We start from the raw sequence: 8456 nt of genomic DNA on the forward strand, positions 1-8456 counted from the left end.
GAGATAGGTATATAAGAAACGTCCGTAAACCTAGTGATGTATTCGTTCTTGCATCAAATTGACGTGTGTTCGCAGATAAGAAACCTCCGTAAACCTAGTGTTAAAATGGGAAGAAATAAAAGGTGTTATTAATTTATTAAATAAATTACACCCATTAATTGAACACTTTAAAAAAAATGCAGCGGAAAAAACACAAGATCTAAAATTTTTTCTCTTTACGAATATTTATATTAACAATAGGACATGTATGATATGATAAGATGACCATCTTGTTTCAGCAAAATGTGTTCTGGTAATGAAAAAATTGGGCTAACAATTTGAAAACAGGATATTTGCTTTATAAACGACCTCAAGGCTCAAAGGGGCTCGTTGATGTTCAAAAGATAAATGTTTTATGCTTGTATTCAGCCAAAGCCTCCGCACGATCTTTTATAAGTAGTCCGCGCAGACTATTTAAAAAGTGAACCAGTTGTGCGCATGAAGCCAAAACCTTTTATAAAAGTAATTGAGAGAAATTTATCTTATATATTTGAGAATTGAATCTGTAGTGGTTGATAAGTGAATAAGGCAAACCAATAATATTCATAAATAAAATAAATTTTTAGCCATATATTTGCAACCACTTTCTTATTTTAACTATATTCTGTATTAAATGACTCGTTCGGTAAGTGGATATCCTTCACAGTGGTCTAATCGGACTACCTATAAAAAACCGTGTGGAGGCTTTCAGTTATAGGAGGCGTTGCCAAAGACATCAAAAATTACATAATTTGGCCACCATTTCCTTACTTTTCGCAAGAAACACTAAAACTAAGGAAGTGTCTTATCACTATTTCGCAATAAATTCTTTACCTTTAAATGTTCAAATAAATAACACTAAAAATTTATATAAAAAGTACATGTAGGTTAAAAAAAATTCCAGCTTATATCCATTATGGCTTGGTTTATTATACTATTTGTAGACATTTGAAACGAATAATCCATAGAAAGTCTATTTACACAAATATTCCATGAATAAGTTGTGGAATAATATTTACACAAATAATTTCAATGTTTGGAAACAACAGTTTTAAGTCGTTAAGTCTAATATTAACTCGTAAACTAAACAAATGGTACGCCTCTCTCTTGTGCATTAATTATTGTGTAAACTACATGAATCATTAGGCATCTTAAAACCAAAATCCACATCTAAATTCTGTGACCTGCTTAAACTAATTAGCATAATTAAAACAAAAATTAGCTCAGTTCGATTATATAAGCAGCTAGTTTTTAACATCTTATTTCGTTGCCCAGATTATAACTCAGTTTGTGTCAACTATTCATTGCCAACGTCAAAAGAGAAATTCCATCGGTTTTGTGGCCACAAATATGCATACAAGCGTTTTATATAATAAAGATGCTTTTATTCCATACAGAAATAATTATAATGACTCAAATCGAATTACTACAAGAGGTTTTAAACAACATATTAATGCAATCTCTTTGTATGTACTACAGTGTACTGTATTTAATTTGAATATAAAAGTCAGATTTGAAAATGAATAATGATGACGTCTGGCATGATCAAAAACAACACTCTTTGCTTCTCTGTTTTATTTTGGCGCTTCAAGTAATCTGAAGCTAATACACTGAATAGGTCAGTTAATACTTTCGGAATCAGGGAGATCTATTGTATCTTTTCTTGCTCGTTGGCAGCGGATTAACGTAATCCTCTTCGTCACCCCATAGATGGTATGGCTAATCTGAGTCCTTACAATGACATGGATCATTTCATCTCATCCTGAAAAAAGGAACATGTTCTTAACATAGTAATATCATTGTAAAACTGAAATGAAAATTGTACAAATCGTGATAACCTTATTGCATGCAGGAAATTGATTACACAGGGATTGGGAACAAATTATGGGAACACTTTTATACTATCTTTATGCAAATAATCTTTCTTATAGCAGCAAATATTGTTGGAGATTTTGTAAGTCAGAACTGTTAGTACAATTTGAAAGATCATGTTTGAAGCTTTTAGAAATAATGTCGATTTATCCGTGCCGAATTCGGATGGACCAAAATAAAGAAAGGAAGTGAATAACTTTTCACTAGCGTTAAAACCATCAATTTCAAAATCATACATTGGCACTGCAATATTTGTATTAAAATATGTGTTTTTTCAGTTATAGTAGTATTAAAAAAGGAAAGTAGTTAGTAAATTCCTNATATCTTTTTTTTTCTTCGGATTTTTATTAATTATTACTATTCTTTCCTTTTCTCTTTTTGTATTCATTTATTGTGCTATATATATATATATATATATATATATATTGCACATTTTTTTTTTACTGCGCATGAGCTGCAAGTACATAGAACTCATAAAATAAGTTAAAATATACAAAAGACATGGAAAAAGGCTTTGGTTATATAAATACAATGTTAGAAAGCTCTATTTTTTGTGTGGATATAATGGTGTGAGCTGATTACGAGATTATATCTTTTCCTTATTTTATTTTTAAAAAATATATTTAATAACCTTTTTCTTTTCTTTTAAAAAATCTTTATATCTTTTTCTATGTCTTCTCTATATTTACACATGCATGAGGAAAATAGTACGACATGTTTGCTTAGATTTTTTTTTCCAGTTATCTTTACTCCTTTAGCTTTAAAAAAAAGTGTTCACTGACTATAAATATTTATACAATAAATATAATCATATAATCCAAATATAAATATTTATATAATAAATATATGATGGGAGACTCGGAAGCAAAATTTATGCAGCAGACTTGCAAGTGCCGTAGATTTATTTCTGCCTTGCAGAAAAAGAATTAATAGTTACCAATATCTAATCACAGACTGTGCTGATAAATATTTGAATTTTTCGGTTGTGTTACAGATTGATACAAATGTTTTTATCAATAACTACTGAGAAATACAACATTTAACTTAGCAGTCATTATTGGCTTGAAAAAAGGAGTTGGTAACAAAATGAGAGACTTGGCGTTTAGAGGGTTAAAAAAGTCACTACATGATTATTATATCGTATAAATTTGTTTAAAATATTTAAATTCATTGGTGGTTAAAGTCCTTTTAAATCAAATTAATAAAATAAGAAATAAAATAAATTTATTAACTCTATCACTTTAAATCAGTGGTTCTCAACCACTGTGCCGCGGCACTTCTGTGTGCCGCCAAATTCTTGAAATGTGCCGCCAAATATTAGAAATGATACAATAAAAAAATTATAATGCTTTTTTTTTTATGAGTTAAGTTTAAATTAAAGAAAAGTATATATATAATTCCCCCCCTTTTTTTTCCTTCTCTTTTCCTTCTTTAACCGCGTGAACATCTTTGTCGGTGATTATTGTATTGTCTCTGACAATCTTAAAATAAGACGGAAGTGTTTAAATTGTATATGACACGCAATTTTAAAAAATGTTGTAAGAGCTAATCATTAAAGTAAGCTATGCAATTAATAAACAAATTAACAAAGGATAACTAAAAAAACAAATATATAAAGAACAAATTAACAAAGGATAACTAAAAAAACAAATATATAAAGAACAAATTAACAAAGGATAACTAACAAAAATTAAGCTAACAATTAATAATTAGCAAAAAAACTAGTTAGCAAGAAATCACAAAAAAAATAACAGTTAATAATTATAGAAAGCAAGCTAACAATTAATAACTAAGAAAAAAAAATAACTGTTACTAACTAATAAAAAATTGGTCGAAAGAAATAATTAATCCCTTAATAAATGTTCTTTTGTAGTACATATTATTTTATTTCACATTCAAATTTATTATCACAAACTATTTAACACAGTGTAAAATCGGTAATTAAACAACTTTTAATCTAATTTTTTTCATTGTGTGCCGTCAAATTTCGAAATCGTTAAAAGTGTGCCGCAACAAAAAAAAAGGTTGAGAATCACTGCTTTAAATATTAAGAAAAATTATTAGAATTTAGTATTAAAGCAATTTTTAATAAAGCAAAATGTACTAGTTACTGTATTTAGTTATTGTTCTTTTTTTTAAAAAAAAGTGATCTGAAATACGAAAATTTCAAAATATTATAAAAACATATTATGTACATATTTTAAATTTTCAAGTTGTAACAATGAAATTCGTAAAACAGCATACGCTTCTTTTGCTTAATATTCACATTTAGATGGTATATATAAATAAATTACGAAGAATTTTCAAAAACTTTACGTTTTAATGTAAGTATGTATAAAATGAAGCAGGAGTGTTTTTTTGTTCTCTTACTCCTTTGTGGCTAAGAATAGGATCAATAAAGATTGCCAAGTCTTCTTAAAAAGCTTTTAGAATAAACAAAATAAAAAACCCTGCTTTCGAAACCCCCTTTTAATGGATAAGGCTGTAAGAGGAAAATATCAGGAAAAAAAAAGAATTAAAAAAAAAGTTTTGAGAAAGAACTATAAGGTGGAGGGAAACGCGTCAAAGGAATTATATTTTCCTTCTCTAACAACCTTCATTAAACTCAGTAACTGCTTTTCGAATGGGGGAAGGAAATCCCTTATCGTCTGCTCTTTTAAAAATGCTTAATAACTTGCTTCTGTTTCTAATGATACGTCGTAGAATAACTGGTGAAAGAGCAAAGCAAAGAAGAAAAAAAATACAAAAAATTTACGGAAAAAATCCTACCGTTGAGGAAGATTACGTCCTGGAGAATCTGGGAGAACAAAACCACGCCCATGTATTTTTTTAAAAAAAAAATAAGATAAGGGGGGGAAACGCAAAAGAACGAACGTAGTTCTGCTCTTTGAAAATTAACGGTCTTAAAAAAGAACAGCATTAAAAAATATTCTCTTTCATTGTAAAGTCAACGTTGCGTTTTTAAAAGGTTTCCTCCTTTTTAAGTATTCAAAGCATAGCGTTTTAACGCTAAATACCAAATGGGGGGAAAAAGTTTTCCACTAGACATTAATGCTCGTTTTAATCATTCCAAAATACGCCAAGCATGCAAATGAGATGGCGTTGAAAGCATTCTTAATTTGATAATTAAAACACTCGGTTATATTTAAAAATAAAGGCCCAGTCATCGGAGACCCACTGATTGCGTTGCCTTCGTTCACTAATGAATCGGATTAGCATTTCAATCGCCATTTTTAAAATAATTATCCTCTTTACGGCGTTTGAACAACGGTTTTGATAAGGAGAAAAGTCCCGCCTCGTCAATTAAAAATATTTCGCTTCTCTAATTTTTTATTTATTTATTTTTGATTTATTTCATATTATTAGTCTTTTCTGAGCTTTGTTATTGTTCTCTCTTTTCTCGCTTGTCGAAAATCGGAGGAAAAATTCTCTTTTGGTGTGTGATTTTAATTATCGCAATTTGGCAACTTCAGAAGAAAGGGATTTAATTTGCGAACGAATTTTTCGTTTACGATTTCACCCTGCAAACGTGATTGCTATGTCATTGCTGTACGCATGATAAATTCAGACGACGTGAGTTCTTTGTTTAATGGTTCGATCTAAATATTAAATTAAGCGATTGCTTTCCTTTAATTTTTTTTTCTTTCGCCAAAATTCGTTAAAATTTCAGTGTCTTTATAATGTAATGAATAAATAATAAAACTTTGAGCCAGTTTGTACTGATTAAAAAAGTATATTTATGAAGTTGATTCGTAATACAAGTTCAAATTTATTAAATTATTTAATTTTTTTTTTTTTAAGGAACGTTTTTAACTATAAAAACCGGTTAAAAAAAGATTTGATATGAAATGTATGTTAATGAAAAGTATGTTTTCAGATGCTTTCGTGAATATTATGAAAATTTTAATCTACTTTTCTTAAAAAAATTGTTGTGGATGAAAACAATTATCATTTAAACAATTTATAGTATTTTGGCTTTTTAGTTATTTTTTGTGAATTTAATTAATTATTAACTTCTTAAGTTACTTTTAATAAAGAAAAGAAAAATGGTGAGTTATTTTAAAGAAACTGAAAATATCTTTGAAAGCAAGGGGGAAAAAATTTATATTTTTCGTAGGACAGTAGATTTTGATGTATATTTCTCTTAAAGCATGGGCTAATAAAATAGTGTGAATTTTTTTCGTGACAACTTGTAAAAAGCAGTTATAAAGTTGTGATTAATTTTCCAGCAATTTACTTTAAATCATTTTATTTTTAAAAATTAATTACAAAGTTCTCAGTAATAAGAGATTCAAACTCCAAACGTTGCAACTATGCAGAAAGAATATATATTAGATATTCATTTGGATTAGAAATTTTAAATTAAGATCAGTTGACTTTATACTATGAAATTATTTTAAGAATTGAAGATTCGATCATTGAAATCTCGAATAAACTCGTCAAAATTAGCTGTGTTCCACTTATTATTAATTAATAAAAAATTGCTACGATTCATTTATCTTGCATTTCCCTCTTTGAAATAAATTTCAGCAAGAGCATTTTAAAACTGATTTAAAAAATTCTCCTCACTTACAAACGTACTTAAAAGCGAAAGAGAAAAAATGGCTCCAAGATTACGCATACATAAAAAGAAACAAATTAGAGTGTTTTGCGAAAATTTGGTAATTATTTTCAAATCGTTTCGTCTTAACTTATAAAATTGAGATTTCTGCTATTATGTTAATAACGTAAAAACAACTAAAAAAAATTTTTTTTTGAAAAAAAAAGAGGTATTTATTAAACGCTTTAATGATACCGCTGGGTATTTTTAAATGTTTTGTTGGTCAGTATTAATGTATAGATTCACTTTCGTTAATTTACAGAAGATAGGAAATAGCAAAAACATCTTGTTTCGTTAATCTTTCTCTACCACTGTTTAAATTTTTCAGGTTGTGGACAACTCTTGCAAAGTTGTTCATTTCCTTATATTTGTGACTGCTCTTCGAGAACCATTGATTTCAAACAGTAAAGATGATGCCATTTACTATTAGGAATAGCGAAATTCTCCAACAAAAATTATTTGTGCTTCACAATTTAACTTTTTTCCTGTACCACACAAATTTCAATCGAACATTTTTGTCAAGCAGGTAGGTAAGTACTTCCTTTGCACTAGAGCTGTACAATGGGCTAGTGGCGATGGTCTGGGAAACATCCCTGAGTATCATCCGATGACATGCCATCACAATTTTAATCCTCTGCAGTGGGGATGGTTTTCCCTTCTTTGGTAGCCCGACGACCTGCACGCAAAGTCGGGCACTATACGGTAGAACAGCTTAACGAGCAGCGATCCCGCACACGCTCGATCCCGTCGCAGGCTCATCAAAGTGGTCACCAACCCGCTTACTGACTGCAGCCAGTGAGGTTTGACTCCAGTGTTCTACTGGGAACCGTGCCTTTACGATCAGTCCACTGCTGGACTTTGGTCAAGCAGGACTGTAGCAAATACGACCTAAGATATTCCTTTATACTTTACTCATTATAACTCATTTTCGACATACTTTAGCTCATTTTTGTTTAAAGAATAGTGGTTTCTAAAAGTCTAAAACTATTAGTTTTACGTTTCTAGTGATTTGTAACATTGTTGAATTAGTGTTGCCAGACTGACAAGGCTGAACCAGGAAGGGCTAAGGCATACCTGCCAACTTTTAATCCCTTTCATTATCATTTTTCCCAGTGGTATTAAAATGGAATTAAAACTTCAATTTTAAGCAAACAAATACGTTGCATTTGAGAAAACTTAAGTTGACTACCATGATAGTAACGCATATTAATATATGTGCTTAATTTTTATAAGAATAGTCGAGATCAATATCATTTAAAAATTAAGATTATGAAAGAAAAAATAGTATATAATTACTACCACTTTAAATATGAAAATGAAATCTTCCCCAAAATCCAGAAGAGTTGGCAGGTACGGTCTGAGGGTTATACTGCATTTTAAATTGCAATGTAAATGTTGAATGCTCTTTGAATAAATCCAAACCTCCACATTCGCTGCGAAATTATGATGCATTTCGGATTTAGTTGAAGCTTGTGTCCTAGTTATTATTTCATGCTTTTGAGCTTCACTCTAAATGTTTGGCAGATGCTTCCGAATTTTCGAACTCTGAGTCGAACATTAGTTATTATCGAAATTCCAAGCATCGAATTGTTGTAAAATAACGAATAACTAATCAAACTATCAATTTCAAAAAATCTGTAGAACGTGAAAATCGATAGCAACATGTTGCGCAGTTTTACAAGCAAGATCGAGAAAATTAGAGAACTCTCCGAAATCACTGTAAATAAATTTAAACATAATTGAGTGCATTAGAATGAATTAAATTGAAATTAGAAAATTTCTACGTTAATATACCTTTATTCTATAACAATAAGGCCTGGTTTTGTTTAGGCTTGCTTATAACAGTCAGCTTTAACCAACCCTAACAGGACTAGCCGGCTCTATGAAAGGAGAGAGTTATATATATATAGATTTCTGCAGAGTATATATATATATATATATATATAATATAATCCGAGGATTATGT

At 29.6% G+C, this 8456-nt stretch overlaps 1 protein-coding gene across 1 annotated transcript in view; it reads right to left on the reverse strand.

Annotated features, from left to right (window-relative positions):
- Window positions 1-1381: 1381 nt before the first annotated feature.
- The window catches only part of LOC107452205 (forkhead domain 102C), a 72669-nt gene continuing 65594 nt past the window's right edge, over window positions 1382-8456 (reverse strand). Inside the window, exon 2 of the mRNA XM_071185302.1 lies at window positions 1382-1780. The gene's annotated coding sequence lies outside the window, so the exon portion shown is untranslated. The remainder of the gene's footprint in view (window positions 1781-8456) is intronic.

This window comes from Parasteatoda tepidariorum, chromosome 9 (genome assembly GCF_043381705.1).
Source record: "Parasteatoda tepidariorum isolate YZ-2023 chromosome 9, CAS_Ptep_4.0, whole genome shotgun sequence".
Lineage (NCBI taxonomy): Eukaryota > Metazoa > Arthropoda > Arachnida > Araneae > Theridiidae > Parasteatoda > Parasteatoda tepidariorum.